Genomic DNA, 17,442 nt, shown 5'->3' on the forward strand with positions numbered 1-17,442 from the left:
AACTGAGGTTGATTGATTATTGCAAGGTGAGCATATGACATACTCAACAAGCCACACAGCAAATATGCAAATGTACAAGGATACCAAAGGATGGCATAACATAGGCTCATTTGCAAAAGCAGCCGCAAACACTTAAGAATAGTAAAACAGTAGAGTAATCATCAATTTTAATCAACACTGAACAGCACACCCATGCTGCTCAAGCCCAACCATCCTGAACAACCAAACCTGGCTACACATATCTAATTCCAAACCAGGAGCTAAGCAAATTATTACCAATTATAGCATCAAAAATTATTGTGAGAGGTGTGAGACTAATCACGAAAAACATTGCTCAACCCGCCCATGACTACGGGCTATTCGAATAGTTTTACTCTGGCCAGAGATGTACCACTGTACCCACAAGACACAATTCCACACATGTTACCATGCCCCGAAGTACCACCACGGCACTGCAAAGGGAAAAATCGTGACAATACCCTTCGCACAACACAACTCACCACAGTGCACCATTCCTGGATCATAATCACCCCCTCAAAAACCAGAGGCATGGACTCCCCAGCAACCCCCACGGACTTCTCGCCGCTTCTCATTCTGGCACCCCGTAATGAACCATGCTATACAAAAGGTAAAATCGTTGCCCACGCTGGCTTGTGGTTGACACGGTTAATGTCTCACAACAGTAGCTCGTGAACCGGTCCTTAATTGTCATGAGCACGACCTTCAAAACCATGTGCTCACAACCCATCATTGACAAGTTTTAATTATCAATTAATTATCATAACATGATTAACCATCGTGAGCTACCATTAAATATAACCATAAATAATAATGTAGTATATATGATTCATCCCATTAATGAGCTTATCTTTCTAAGCATGGCTAAGCAATTACATGTGTAGCATTTAGCTGAACCAAACCAATATATAAGGTTCTAGCTAAACAAATTATAACCCATAGAAAAATAAAGTCATCTTCGGCCATTAATTAATTGAGAAAGGCTCACCACCCGATGACATTCGAAAATAATGCATAAGTTGAAATAAAACATTAGCTTTAAACGGGTTCAACATGCTCAAATGGTTGTTTGGGATATGTGTGACTTGCCTTGCAATAATCGGTCTTCAATTAGTCTTCTTGAACACTTCCGACGTACTCACGAACCTTCGCAACAACGGATACGACAAGCTAACACGCAAAACAAAGAAAAAGACTAATAAAAACCAAATAAACAGTACATAAAAAGTAGACAAACATGTAGATCATAATTTTAGATGAATTTAGAGACTTGAACCACTTAATTCCGACTTCATATGAATTAGTTATGAATTTTAGAAGATTAATTCCAATTACAACCTATTAAAGAAAAGACTATTCCAAATTAATTAAATAATTTACAAATAATTTATATCTGAGATAAAAGACTAAAGCATCTTCCGGAAATTATTGCAATGAATTTAGTAGACGACATATAGTAAAAAGAACTAATATGCCATTGAAAAGGGATAACAGGATTTATATTGATTTTGATGGCCGAGATGGCGCTGATGTCAGCGATGACATGGCTGCCACGCGGGATCGACACGGCGAGCACGAGAACGGTGGTTACCAGCGAACCACGGTACAATGATGCAAACGGAGGGCACCGGGAGAGAGAGAGGAGATCAAGGCGACCCTTACCACCACTTCCACGACGACAGACGGCGAGGGAGATGGCCGGTGACGAGCTCCGCAGGGCGGCGACCTTGGGTTGACGATGGCGATGGCTTTCCGGCGACGAGCGGCGGCAACGGAGGGGTGGACGGGCTTCTCCTCGGTGCTTCGAATCCAATGGAGGCGACGGCGACCGAAGGCGACCATAGACGACGACGAACGGCGCGGCTGGAGATCAAACAGGGGTGGCGAACTCGGCCTTCACGGTGACAGCGGCTTCCGGCGGGATTTGGCGGAGGGGAACCAGTGGACGGGGTATAGCTCGACCTTGCGGAGCCGAGGGAGGTGGCGGCGCAGGAGGGCGACGGCCGAGGCGACGGCAAACGGCGGCTGGAGCGACTGCCGGCGACGGAGAGAGAAGACGAGCGTGGGGAGGCGGCTAGGGTTAGGGAAAACTTCGGGAAACAGGGGGAAACCGAAGAGGAGGCCGAGGGGATGCTATTTATAGCCGGAAGAGGGAGATATCGCCTCGGGAACAGATGGATTTGGTGAAGGAAATTAGGATTTATCTCGAGTTCACCCGAATAAAAACGGCCAAAATTCGTGAGATAGATAACGAATTTGATGGGGATTTCTTGTGGATAAGATAGAGGAGATAGAGAGGAATCCTTTTTTGCAATCAATGTTGGAAGGGAAGCAACAAAGCGACCGGATTCGGCGGAGATTGGCGCCGGTATCGGGATGAACACGGCCTCTGTCCAGCCGGCTGGAGGTAGGAGAAGCACTGTAGCGAGAGGGAGAAGGATTAGACTTTACGCTGGGCTGAGGAACAGAGAGAAGGAGGAAGGAATGGGCCGAAAAGGGCCCAAGCTGAGGAGGAGGATTTTTATTACTTTAACAAATAAATCAATCACCAAAATGATCTTTGAATTGTTAAAATTACTTCCAATGCTCAAATAATTTCAGGAAAAAAATCCTGAAACTAATTGGACACTCAAAGTACTTAACAAGATTATAATCAGACCATTTAAGGATTAATTTATTATTTAAATAATTGCTGAACTGCTCTTTGTATGATTAAAATTAGGAATTGAGCTCCAAAAAATCCGAGAAAATTCCAGAGAGTATAATTAACCATGGAGAATTTAATAAAAATTAAATCCATCCATGCTTTATATTTAGGAAATTTTATTTCCCACATTTAACTTCACTTGTAAATTAATAAACATTTAATATAAATTCCAATAATAATTTATTAAATAATTTATAAATCCTAAGACGAAAATCAGGATGTGACAATGTGTATGCAGGTGCGGATCTACCATGAGATGGCGGGGCTCGAGCCTCTACTGTTAGCGCTAGGATCATGAGAAGTACCACACGAAGGCTTCACTAAAACTTTTTTGCCATACATATATGAGAAGAGGGGTTATAGTTTTCTCCAGCTTGTTTAGATATCCGTGTTATTTTTTCATGTATCTACCACCGTGTGCATGAATACATTTTGGTGCTCCTACCTAGTATATATGGCCAGATCAGACCATGCATACAATTAATAATCATGCATACAATTGACTTCGATCTGATCCAGCCCAGCAACGGAGGTCCACGTACATCTAGACCTCCTCAGCTAGAGGGCCCAATTGGTTTTTAGTTGGGCCGGGCCCAATTGGTCTTTAGTTGGACCGGGTCCAATTGGCGTTTATTGAAGCTTAGCGCTAGGCCTAATTACACAGGATTACACTGAGAAGTTAGCTCAAACCATCGAATTAACGCAAACCAAATTAACTAGAGTACTAAACTCTGTTCGTAATCGGAGTAGTTAGCAGCATAGAATCATAGAGACGGCGAATTGATCCGGTTTCATGGGTAATTAATTAGTCCCGGCCGGACGGCGGCGACGGCGGGTTGGGCGGCTGCAGCAGCGGCAGGTTGGGGAAGTTCCAGCCGGCGGCCATCCCCGGCACCGGCACCGGCACCGGCAGCGTCGGGAACTGTACCGGGATCGGCGGCAGCTGGAAGCTCGGTAGCGTCCCTGTTGGATAGTACTCCCTCCTTCCCTAAATCCCTAAATGTTTGACACCGTTGACTTTTTTAAACATGTTTGGCCGTTCGTTTTATTCAAAAAACTTTTGTGATATGTGTAAAACTATATGTATACATAAAAATATATTTAACAATAAATCAAATCAATGATAGAAAAGAATTAACAATTACTTAATTTTTTTTATAAGACGAACGGTCAAACATTTTTTAAAAAGTTAACGGCGTCAAACATTTTGAGATGGAGGTAGTGTAAGAGATGTATACTACGTAACGTGGGACACATTGTATTGAGCCTCGGGGGCCGGTATATATAGGAGTACATGGAGAGAAGTCCACATAAATCAATCATATTTTAATATGACTCTAACTACCATATACTCTAACCGTCCTCATCCCACCACCGGCCGTCGCCGACCTCGGCATCCCCAGCTGCGGCGCGGCCGGCGGCGATGTCGATCCCTCGGCCGCTGCAGCAGCGGCGGTGTGGCTCGCCGCGACGGCGCATGAGAGGAGCAGCAACGTTGCTGCTGCTGCTGCCGGCGCCGTGCCCTTGCGCGCCATCTGTGTATATACTGAACGTCGTCGGTATTGTGTTGCAAGATTTGGTTTGCTTGGATCTCTCTGATAGTCTGAACGTATTATATAGACACACACACCACCACAGTTTGCAGTTGCAGACAGGAAGTAGTGTCGATGGTTTTGGCAGGAGACTTGTGAAGTTTGTGTGATCATGTGACGGATCATATCGATCGACGCATGCATGCATGAATGCAATCAACATAGCTACTACCAGTGTTCCGGCCGGTCTCGTGGTTGTGTTGTTTGCGTGGTCTCGGTTAGTTGTTGTTCGTTGAGGAAAGGGTTGATCAGTGCAGTAATTAGTGATCGTGACACCGCAAATTAAATACATGGCGAGACCGCCAAATTGCTATATGACCATTTGAAATTTTACTTTATTTGCTAAATGTACAAAGGAAACTCCAAAATAATTTGTCAGTGATATACTCCCTCCATCCTAAAATGTTTGACGCCGTTGACTTTTTTTAAATGTTTGACCGCTTGTCTTATTCAAAAAATTTAAGTAATTATTAATTCTTTTTCTATCATTTGATTTATTGTTAAATATATTTTTATATATACATATAGTTTTACACATTTCACAAAAGTTTTTGAATAAGACGAACGGTCAAACATGTTTAAAAAAGTCAACGACATCAAATATTTAGGAAAGGAGGGAGTACCAAAATAAACTGTTTTAGGCTAGAATTTTCAAGATTAAAATACGGACCATCCGAAGTACGTTGGGCCGGCCTCTTAGCTGCCCCGTAGATCAGCGTAGCTAGCTGGCCGGGCCAGCCAAGATCAGTACAAATTAAATTAGGAACATGTCATTGTCCTCTAGTCTCAGGACAAAAATCACAGTATAAAAACCAACATTTTCACCCGTACCGTTCAAACAATTTGTCTTCGATTTGAAGTTGCCGTAGTCTACCTTGCATTCACCAAATTAAAACTGTCCTGTTCTTCGTCGTCGCGCTCCCTCACCCTATTGGTCGTTTCAGATCGCGTCATCGCGACGAGCCATTCAATATACAGACCTGGGTGGTGTTGGAGCGTTCACCCGTCACTACGTTCTCTTCGATATATACTCTAAGAAAAAAAATAATCTGTACCTCTCATGTACTAGTAATAGTATCAATTAAATAAAAGCAACCACCTATTAAATAATGTTTGATGCTCCAGCTGGAGCACGATCGATGATCTGATTGAACGGTCTAGCTAGAAATCCGTGTTGTAAAACATAACCTGTTTATATTGGTTTCAAGCTAGTTTTTCCAATCCTTCTATGCTACTTCCTCCGTTTCATAATACAAGTCATTCTAGCATTTTTCACATTTATGTTGATGTTAATGAATCTAAATAGATATATATGTCTATATTCTTAACATCAATATGAATGTGAGAAATATTAGAATGACTTACATTATGAAACGGAGGGAGTAGGACCTTGCTTGAGGAAGACATGTTACTACAGTTTGCCTACAGTTTGTGCTATATATACTGGCCTCTATCCAGGTCAACGTGTCTAACCTGCAAGAGAGCTAATCTCCTATATGGTCTTAGCTACCGGGATCTATACCCTGCAACTGTCATCAGCTGGGCATGAAGAACAGCAGGCGGCCAGCTATATTTATTTCAGCTTAATTCTCAAAGGGTATATATACTTTGGTGAAGATCGATCGGTGCATGGTTGATTAGAGAGCCAACTGAATGGGATTTCGCTCAGTTTGATCCTCATCACAGTAGGTGCTTAATTGGTGAGTGGTTAATTAGTTAATATAAGCCCCTCCTGACCTTCTTTTGGCTCTCTCTTTTCGACGCTTTTTATTTATTTATTTTTGTTCTTGATGGATGATTATTTGATCTCCCACGATCTAAGATTGCTGTTATTTACTGTATTTGAGTTCTGACCACTGCTCCCACCTACTCAAATCTAATAGAGGCCATTGCAAACTGCAGTGTCCCCTCTAAAATGGCCCATGATATTAGAAAGCCTCTTGTAAATAGTACAAACAACATGAAACAAGCATGAGCTGATATTTGCAATTGAATTTTCTATGAGATCGATGAGAATATGCAAAAGCAAACATATAGGAGCATATGTCCGGTCGTGTACCGGCCGTATGGATATACTACCTCCATCCCAAAATATTTGACGCCGTTGACTTTTTAAAAAATGTTTGACCGTTCGTCTTATTTAAAAAATTTAAGTAATTGTTAATTCTTTTTCTATCATTTAATTTATTGTTAAATATACTTTTATGTATACATATAGTTTTACACATATCACAAAAGTTTTTGAATAAAATGAACGGTCAAACATGTTTAAAAAAGTCAACGGTGTCAAACATTTAGGGAAGGAGGGAGTATATATGTAAACAGAAGCATGGTTCCTACATGCATATTGATCAGAGATATATACTCTCTCCATCGTCTTATAAAAAACAAACCTATTATGAGATATACATCATAATACTACGAATCTGAACATGAGCAGTTTGTTTTTCATGGGATGAAGGAGGGAGTATGAAAAGCTGGCTTGCTTAATTGTGCACCATGCAGATCAAGAGCAGGGAATGCAAGAAAATGCAGCATATGGTATGTAAAATGCACGATGCTGGTGAGTAATGTTTTAATGCCCCTTATTTGTTACTTTGGTTAATTAATTTCTACTTAATTTTATCCAGTTTTGCCTGATCAGTACCCTACTTTAATTGTTTCACTATATAATTTGCACCCGGTTATTACTATATTGTTGTAGTGTGTCTATCTTACCATTAATAAGATACTCCCTCCGTCCCTAAATATTTGACGCCGTTGACTTTTTTAAACATATTTGACCTTTCATCTTATTCAAAAAATTTAAGTAATTATTAATTCCTTTTCTATCATTTGATTTATTGTTAAATATACTTTTATGTATACATATAGTTTTACATATTTTATAAAAGTTTTTGAATAAAACGAACGGTCAAATATGTTTTAAAAAGTCAACGGCGTCAAACATTTAGGGACGGAGGGAGTAAGAAGTATAAGGCTAGTTTTTGTAACATATATAGGGTATCCACTATATATCCCTCTATTCCTTTGCAATAGTACTGAACTGCTATGCTTATACTAGGACATTAATTACTTTGGTTACACAGTTGGGAGGTGTCAGTTTAGTCCAGTGGCTGTAGCACAATGTTGTCTTTTGAGGTGATTTTTTTCATCAAGTTTATTTTGCATGATACTCCCTGATCATTAAGATTTCTTAGCAACATTTATGAAACCACATTAAAAAAAGGACGTACGCATAGGCAGATATATAGCCCGTGCTTCACTTGAAGATTTGTCATTCATGCCTCAATTTTCACTAGCTAACACAGAACGTTTATGTGTACAATAATCCATCTCTCTTTTATGGTTTTTATGTGTGTGACCACGTTCTTACTAGATGCACGAAAATTATCATTTTAGAGTTTTACAGTTTATGGAATGCTTGTGTGTGTGTGTTGCAAATGCTCAGTTTATGGATGATCTAGCAACAGCTAAAATGATGCTACGGATTAATATTATTGTTTTTCTATCTGAAACAAATAGATCATCAGGCAATACACACATCAATTGAGGAACAACAGCTAGCACACAACTTATTTCATGACCACGTTCTTAATTAGTTTCTTACTAGATGCATGAAAACCATCATTTTAGAGTTTTACACTTTATGAAATGCATGACAGATTTCAATCCTAGTGATAGTAGAAAATTTTCAAATAAGCTAGCTGGTGCAAAATGGTTTCTGCGGCCGCTATGCATGTCATTCCCATTCCCCAGAAGTTGATATTGTTAACTGTTAGGTGCAAACGTTGCAAGCAAAGCGCGCATGACACACACAGCCAGAGGGCTTCATGCATGTTATTAATTACGATGGAACAAATTACTCCGATCCCATTTTAGCGCATGAAAAGATGGTTTTTGCTAACCAGCCATCTTAAAATGGATTCATTTGCAATTGAACAGTATAAATTTACATATTAATTGTATTGTTTTATGCTCTACTTCCTTCTCACGGCGAGAGTCCTGCTACTATACTGCTGGTCAGTCGGACCGAGCCATGATCCGGAAGACCGGAAGGGAGTCATTCATGATCTCCCTCTTAAAACAATTAATAAGGCTAGCTTGAAGCTTCTGATCATTAATTAACCTACGATCCGTCTAGCTATACTAAGCTACTCTTCGCTAATCTGCTTAACAACTTTCAGGAAGTTTTTTTCAAGTATGTACTATGGATTGAATGGCTGCTTATACATATGTACTGTGAAGAATTACCGTGTATATGTATGCAGGGGCAGATATACTTTGGGGGTGGCGGGGGCTCAAGCCTCTACTGTTAGTACCAGGACTATGAGAGTTCTACGAAACCTCCACTAAATTTTTTATTTTGCCATACGTATATGAGAAGAGGGTTATAGTTTTATTTAATTAGTTTGTTCAGATTCCTTGTTATTTTTTCATGGATCTACCACCGTGTTTATGAATAAATTTTGGTACTCCTACCTATTATGGCCAGATCAGACCATGCATATAATTAATCAGTAATTGTTGCTGTGGATTTTGGATCGGATGAGTGTGTTAAATCGGCTGTACTGTACGTTGCTGTTGTTACTGCTGATACACGGAACCTGCAAATGAGCATAGGAAAAGATTGTTTGCCTATGTATGTATATATGCATTTTAGGCGCCAATGTATTCGGTGTTGTTAACTAATCTGTCGACGTTTTAATTATGAATGGCAGAAGTAGCTAGTGTGCCTCAGCTCCGTTGCCTATCTGGAATGTGAGAAGGTTGTTCCTAATAACAAACGTAGCAAGATATACCGATGCATGAAATGTAAATATTTATTGAAAACCACAAATTAAAAACATTCTTAGGTTATATCGTCGACTCCGTTGCTGTTACTTTCACCATTTTATTGGAGAACAACTTATTATAGTTACCTTGGAGTCTTTGGACCGGTAAAAATACAATAGGAGCGCTAATTTGCCGCGTTAGTTTCCTGCAAATATTTCTTTGGGCGTATATAGATCGATCTGATCGAGCCTTTCCGTTTTCCTTTTTGGACAGTGATCTCCAATTTTTCTCCAATCTAGCGGGCTCGATCTGGGTAGTTTAGTTGGGCCGGCCAGTAAAAACGGTGAGATTCTATTTGGCCTTTTAATGGAAAAGTTCACTTTTAGTCCCTCCAGTAATGCCTGATTCGTAATCCTCAGGAACAAAACAAAATACTCCCTCCATCCCAAAATGTTTGACGCCGTTGACTTTTTAAAAAATATTTAACCATTCGTCTTATTCAAAAAATTTAAGTAATTATTAATCCTTTTCCTATCATTTGATCTATTGTTAAATATATTTTTATGTATACATATAGTTTTACATATTTCTCAAAAGTTTTTGAATAAGACGAACGGTTAAATATGTTTAATAAAGTCAACAGCGTCAAACATTTAATGAAGGAGGGAGTATAAAGACTTCCTTATCTATGAAATTACCTTGCCTCTCTAACCGATTTGGACAACGGTGGTTTGGTCCTCTCTCTCATCGTTCGATCTTATGATAAATTTTCTCTCCTAGTCGACGTGTTATATAGGACCAAACCATCAAAAAGGTGGTTCTTGGAAATTTTCTCATAAGAACAATGAGCTAGAGTCTATAAAGAAACAGCTTCGAGAAACGTCCAGGAGTCCTCCGACTAGCACCACATGAGTAGTTGGCTAGCCGGCCTAGGTTCCATCCTTTCTAATAAAATTCGATGTGAGAGCCATCCTCTCATACCCAACGTTTGTCTTAATAAAGAAACAGCTTCAAGACGGTGAAGCGAGGAACAATTAGGCTGAGCAGCAGAATGGTGTTGTGGTTGAGCGTTTATCCAACAAAGAGGGATACAGATACTAATCATCTATAGGTTACTCCCTCCAAATAATTTATAATTTCTTTGTGGCACTCATATAACATGAAGAATACTAGCGCTTACATGACATTACAATAATAAAATAAATAGTGTTAAAAATCTATAGAACCTACATCTAATCTCTTAGAGGTTGGACCTATATGCCAGCATCATCCATGAGGGGTTCCAACACGAAGGTGTACGTTGGGCTGGCAGCGATCGACGATGCAGAGGCGAAAATATATTTATAATTGTAGCACTACTTTGTAACAAGTAGACAATTTTCCCGTACAATTTTGCACAGGGCTTGTTGACTTAGATTTTTTTATAGACAACTATTGTCTCCTATTTCTATGTATATTTTTTCCTATATATACGCATTTTGGAGAGTATGATTGATTTGATATATAGCTCATAACTTTTGTTCCTATAGATATGTACAAATATAATAATAACTTTTATAGTACAACAACTATTAGTTAATATAAATTTGATTGCATATCTTGATCAAACAATCTAGATTTTATTCGTTTTCTTCAATTATTGTGATAACATCTTCTAGAAGATGGATATACGGGTTTTCTTTAATTTCGAGCTATCATGTACACAAAGAAGATGGGATATATTGTAGGTGTTAGGGTTGTCTATTGGATCACCTAGGTTTAGATCTAGTCGGGTGGTTCTATTTGTGATGGATGATTGAACAACAATAGAGAATAAGGGAAAGGGTTTAGGGATGTGACCGGTTGACGCGTTGGATGAAGAGGAAGTCCCGGCCATCGTCGCCGCCGCCACTCCACCCCATAAACCCTAACCGATCGAGGGGGCGCAGCCAGTGACGGGAAGACTCCACCGCCACGCCACGACCTCGCCGGGATCCCCTACGACCACCACTGCGGCGCAGCACCGTCGCCGTCACGACCACCATAGCCGCCGCCGCCCACGTCAAGCAGAGCGACGACAACGACGATGGCCGGGACTTCCTCTTCATCCAACGCGTCAACCGGTCACATCCCTAAACCCTTTCCCTTATTCTCTATTGTTGTTCAATCATCCATCGCAAATAGAACCACCCGACTAGATCTAAACCTAGGTGATCCAATAGACAACCCTAACAATGGTATCAGAGCTGCCCTAGTGTTTAGATTGGTTCGGGAAAGAAATCCAAAGAGAAAAGCAAAGAAAAGCAAACGATCCAACGGATCGAAAAGAAAAACCCTAACCCTAATCTTACCTCGTCGCCGGCCGTCGTTGACGCCGGCAACGGAGGGGGGAGGGGCAAAGAGGCACCGCCTAGGAGCAACTCGACGGCCGTGCGCGCACCCGCGGGTGCACGCGCGCACCGGCGAGGAGGCCCGCGGCGGCGCCGCCATCTCCTTCGGCCGCCACCCTCTTTCTCTCATTTCGCGGTGGGGGCTAGAGACAGTGGGGGGAGAAGAGAAGAGAAAAGAAAAGATGGCGCCGCCGTGTTTCCCCATCCACCGCCGTCGCCGGCCGTCGCCGAAGCCGGGGGGAGACGAGAGGGCGCCGACCACACCGTTGCAAGGCCGCTCGACGGCGGCGCGCTCTGCCTAGGGTGAGCACGCGCGCCGGCGAGGGGCCCCGCGACGGCGCCGCCACCTCCTCCAGCCGCCGCCGATGGCACCGCCGCTCCGGTGTAGAGAGAGGAGGGAGAGAGGAGAAGTGAAATGTGCGGCTAGGGTTCGGCCGGTCGGGAGGAAGGTTTTTTTGTTTCCCCGAACTCGGCGGCTGACCGTCCGATCCTAACCCTAGCAAATGGATGGCCGGATGGTGACGGTCGGCTGGTGGCCGCGGGCCGGACGGGCCAGGCCGGCCAAAAGTCCACTTTAGGTCCCTCAGCCGAAAGAAAGAAGGAAAAGAAGAAAAAGAAGTTTAATAAAAGTACCTCGGCCGAAGGAAGCATTTTCAATATGTTTAATGGTTGTGTTTATTTCTAAGCAATTTGAACCAACGTGAAAATTGTTTAGAGAATAGATAAATGTGAGAAATGCTTCTGAACATGTATTTTGTATATTTTCATGCAAATTACAATAGAATTTTGAATTGTTTTTGCATGTTTTACCTCTGTTTAAATTTGAACCAACGGGAGAATTTTACAGAGAGTAAGTAACAGAGTTTTGTTATTGTTTATACGAATTGTATATAGATCTTCCGCTGCAAATAGATCTAAAATTAAATTTCGAACCAACGGGAGATTTTAATTTTAGGAACATTAATTATGTGCTATGATGTTGTAATTTTTCTGACCAACGTTGATAATTGCAATGTTATAGTTATGGCTTTATGTGTTATGACGCAATCAATATGACGCAACGAAAATTCGGGAACAAACAGATCGAAAATCTATTTTATACTCCTAATTACTATTTCGCTTGGAAAATTTAAAAATCTCTAACAATAATAATCTAACACACTTTTTTTTGTTGTGTTTGTATGTTAGTTGCCTGCATTAGATATCTTGACAATACCACTCGCGGCGCCAAACTTTTCGAGCACATCGTCTTCCCACACCACCATCGCCTCCACCATCGCCGGATCGCTCGAAGGGTAGTCGAGCAGCATCACCGCCAACCTCGCCGGAGCATCCTCCTCCTCCTCCGGCGGCGGCGGCGGCGGCAGCCGGAACACCCAGGCGACCACCGTGTGGCCGGCCCTGAGGCCGTTGGCGGCGACGAACCTGCCGAAGCTCTTGAGCCGGTACAGGCCATTGCCGTTCTTGCCGTCCACGCTGCCCACCCTGCCGAACCTCATCGCCCCGTACCTCCGGCCATGGCGGTCGTAGCCGTCGAGCTTCAGGCCGGAGCTCTTCTTCTTCTTCTTCTTGGAGAGGTCGTCGTCGTCGCCGTCGCCGCCGTGGATGAGCCTCTTCTCGCCGTCGGTGAGGTCGCCGCTCTCGACGAGGCCGCGCGCGAGCTGGTACGTCAGCTGCAGCCGCGACTGGTTCGGCTTCGCGTCCGACGCGTCCACCTGCTTCCGGAGCTTGCACACGAGGTTCCCCATGCCCAGCTGCTGCAGCATGATCACCATCTGGTCTCGCGGATCAGTCGGCGGCGGCGCAGGAACGGCGGCGGCGATGGCGTGGTCGGCGGGCGGCGGCGCCGCCGCGGCGCCGTTCTGGGCCTCGGCCATCGCTAGCTCCGCACGCTTCTCCAATGGTTTATATTTTTTTTTATTTTGTTTCTGGTGAGATTTTATAGAAGGGTTTAGGGTAATTATCTCTCGGTTTAAAATTTCTTATTACAGATATGGGGAGATAAATTCTGCTGTTGTTCCTGGGCGTTGGATCTTGATCCAACGGCGGCGGTTGTTACCGAAGATATAGAATGTAAACGGTGGTTAAAAACTGACAGCTCGAGGTAAAATTGGCAATAGATTAATTTTGCATCACTTAAGGTATGAAGTACGACATTTCCTGCCTACGTACTAACTGGGCCACACAGCCCACTGCCTGTCGCCATCACGTTCCAGCCCAACTAGTTGGGCCGCACGTCTGTCACGATCCCATTCCGGCCCAAGACGTACGGCCCTCACGTGCATCATACTCCCTCTGTCCAAATAAGTTCATTTTTCACCCATTCCAAACATAGCAATACGAAATCAATAAGACTATAATATCCTCATTTTATTAAATCTCAATACGACTATTTCTTACTTTATCTATTCTCAATAAAGTCATTCCTTATTTTCACAAAGTCCAATACAATAATTACTCATAAATGAACTTATTTTGGGCAAACGAAAGAGGCTAAAAATGAATTTATTCTAGAACTGATGGTGTAGATTTTAGATGCGGTGTGTATAAAAAGCTAAGTTGCGAAATTGCGAGCTGTAAGGTGTTGTAACCCTAAATGTAAAATAGTTGCAAAGTAACCGTAACTCGACCGATTAGGTTTCTTGTAGTAAAACTAGCCCACATGAGTTTTAAGATATGGGTGCTCACATTTATGATTAATTATTATTTTAGTGATATGCGACGTATCCATCAACAGCGAGATACCCATAGTGACTTTGCTAATTTTAAGATATATTGGTTTAGTCTTTTGAATGTGTTCATAAGGATAACGTATACGTGTGTTCATAGGGATAGCATCGTACGTTGTGAACATTTACATCCGTACTGTGTTTTTAATAAAAATGTAAAATAGCTACTGGTCTACTCCCTCCGTCCCATAATATAGCAATTGCTATATTATGGGACGGAGGGAGTAGTTTTCCCAGATAATCATTACCGTGTCTACAAGGGCAACAGACAAAATGATTTGAAGAACACCAATGGGATGACTGAGGTGGTGAAAGAAGCACAAAATAAGCTAGGCCTACAGCGTTGACCATTGACCACCGAGTTGACGCACGTGTTCGTCAACCATTAAATCGACTCACTGCCTAAGCTAAGTCAGTCATCTCCTATATTTGTTCAGTTTGCTTCAGCTTGCTTCCTTTAGTTTAAAATGGCAATGTGATCGATCGAGCTGGTGGATCTCAGCTCGTGGGCTTTACTGCCTTCGCTTCGATTCAATTTCCAATGGCAATGTCGACGACCGCCATGGCTGGTGATGGCCATGGAGTCGAGGTCGACGACGTGGAGGTCGGCCGGAGTTGCGTCGCGGTGGCGCCGCCGCCGCCGCCGGCCGAAGAGGAGGAGAAGAAGGAGGGTGCTGTGGGGACGACGTCGTCGACGGCATCAGCGCTCGCCGTCGCCGCCGCGGCCGCCGTCGAGCTGACCAACCTCTTCTTCTTCCTCCACGGCACCGGCGACGGCCGGGCAGTGGCACCGCGGCGGCGAGGGCGGCGGCGGTGCTGCGAGATGGGCGTCGCTCCTGTGGAGCTTGTTGAGGCGGCCACCGTGATCTTGGCTCTCGCCGCCTTCCTTTCGGCCGCCGGCCTCCTGCTCCTCCGGCACGCGGCCGGTGATCTTGGTGGGCACCACCGGATCGTCTCTCCGGCGTGCAGCACGGCCGTCCTGGTTGCTTCCACGGCGGCGCTCTTCCTCGCGTCGCTCGGCACCGTCGTCTTGCTGCTGAACGATTATCAAACTGTCATGTACTAATCTGTTGCCGCTAAAGAAAAAAAATTGGAGGGAGAAATTAACAATGTCACCCCAAACATTTTTTTAAGCGGAAATTATAATCGTGTTAGAGATTGAACACGTGAGCTCAAAGTTGATACCACACACTCAATTACCACTGCCCTAGTAAGTGCATCACATCTATCGCCGTTGTACATGAACAACATTACAACAATGATATTATTAAGAGTAAATTTCACAAAACTATATGTTTTATGGTTCAAGTTGCAGAAAACCATAAACATTTTGACACTTGGCATTTAAGTACATATGTTTTTTTGGTAATTTCACACTATCGATGAATGGATTCACCCGTGAGATGACGTGGTCGTTCCATCTAAGATGAGGACGTGGCATCCTATTAATTTCGTGCGATGGCTGGTAATAGGATGACATGTCCTCGTCCTAGATGAAACAATCACGTCATCTCGCGGGTGAATTCATTCATTGATAGTGTGGTTTTGCGAAACTACACTATCAAAATATATGTACTTAAGTGCCAAGTGTCAAAGTGTGTGGTTTTCTGTAACTTGGACTACAAAACGTGTAGTTTTGTGAAATTCACTCTATTATTAATTAAGAGAGAGAAATTAACAAATTAACGTCTCTCCAAATATTTTTTAAGTAGAAATTATGATTGTGTTAGAGATTGAACACGTAAGCTCAGGGTTGATACCACACACTCAATTACCACTGCACTATTAAGTGCATCTCATGTATTGCCGCTGTACATGAGCAACAATGATGTTATTAATAGCCTACAAAATTCACTCACCTCGGCGTTGTCTTTTTTACAAGATGGATTTGGTGAAATTTGATGGGAAAGCAAATATGAAGACCTTGTCGATCGGTTCGTGGCCACCAAAGGTGAACGAAGCATGGAGTGGTGTTTGCTTGAGATGGAGGTCGCACATTTGGTGGTGACCTTAATTCGTGCGTGTAGGCGTCGATAGCGACGACGGGAACGACAACAGGGTGTGGAGTCTGTGGCAACGAAATCCTCATCGGATCGGCTTCAGCGACTTTGGTCATTTGGTGCGTGGTGACAAGATCTCTGATTTAGAGCTTAGTTACTCTCCGATGTTATCTTCCGTTTTGGATCGACGTAAGTCGCAGATGATGGTGTGAGCGAAATTCAATCGGTATAATGATCTGCCGCTGATTTTAATTTTTAAACATGAAGTTTTCTCGTTTGAGTAAGATTATGACTGCATAGAATTTATAAGCTGCTGATCAGGAAAACAATGTTTATGTGATTCTCGCTAGTATCTTTGTCTTAAGGTGAATATTCTAAGTATTTTTTTCTTAATTAAGCTATGATTTTGTAATTCACGGTTATTTGACCTTTTACCTATGTGATAATTTGTTATAGTTTCTATGAAGTAAAAAGTCCGAAGAAAAAATAAATTTGATCTCTAGAAAACAAAATGGAACCTGGGCACACGCTGCACTCAATTTCACATTTCACCTGTCGAACCCAACAAGAGCCCACCTATCCAAGGGCCAAATTGCAGGCCGCAGTCACACAAAACAAGCCCAGAACCCATTTTATTAAATGCCAGCCAAGGAAATTGGCCATAATTAATTCAACCTTTTTGGGGGAGAATGATTAACTCATCCTTAATACTGTAGTGGTCACTGGTCAGTCAACATATTTTTCTCAGGGAAACAGTCAACACATTGTTTTCTACACGAAGGGTAGGTCTCAATTGCATTAGAGGAGGATTTTTTTTTTCAAAAAAATGTTTACAGCAGGCAGGAAGAAGGGAGCAGTACAGAAAAGCGAAAAACTCGTGCAAATTACACTAAAAAAGTCGCTCCCTTTTTAAAATGTCCCCTTAACTTGCGATGTATTGTGGCTGGAGGTTTTGGTCTCGAAAAGTTCAAATGCTTATGGCCATTTAGTTCGCGAAAAGAAAATTTTTCAGTGTCACATCAGATGTTTGATCGGATGTCAGAAGGGTTTTTCGGATACGAATGAAAAAAATAATTTCATAACTCGTCTGGAAACCGCGAGACAAATCTTTTGACCCTAATTAATCCGTCATTAGCACATGAAGGTTACTATAGCACTTATGGCTAATCATGGACTAATTAGGCTCAAAAGATTTGTCTCGCGATTTCCTCCCTAACTGTGCAATTAGTTTTTTCATTTATCTATATTTAA

At 42.5% G+C, this 17,442-nt stretch overlaps 1 long non-coding RNA gene across 1 annotated transcript; it reads left to right on the plus strand.

Moving 5' to 3' along the window:
• The first annotated feature begins 5,787 nt into the window (after positions 1-5,787).
• LOC4328413 (uncharacterized) lies at positions 5,788-7,167 on the plus strand. Its single transcript, XR_001543746.3, has 2 exons — positions 5,788-6,017; positions 6,758-7,167. It is a non-coding gene; the product is annotated as an uncharacterized lncRNA (long non-coding RNA).
• The last annotated feature ends 10,275 nt before the right edge of the window (positions 7,168-17,442 follow it).

This window comes from Oryza sativa, chromosome 2 (genome assembly GCF_034140825.1).
Source record: "Oryza sativa Japonica Group chromosome 2, ASM3414082v1".
NCBI lineage: Eukaryota > Viridiplantae > Streptophyta > Magnoliopsida > Poales > Poaceae > Oryza > Oryza sativa.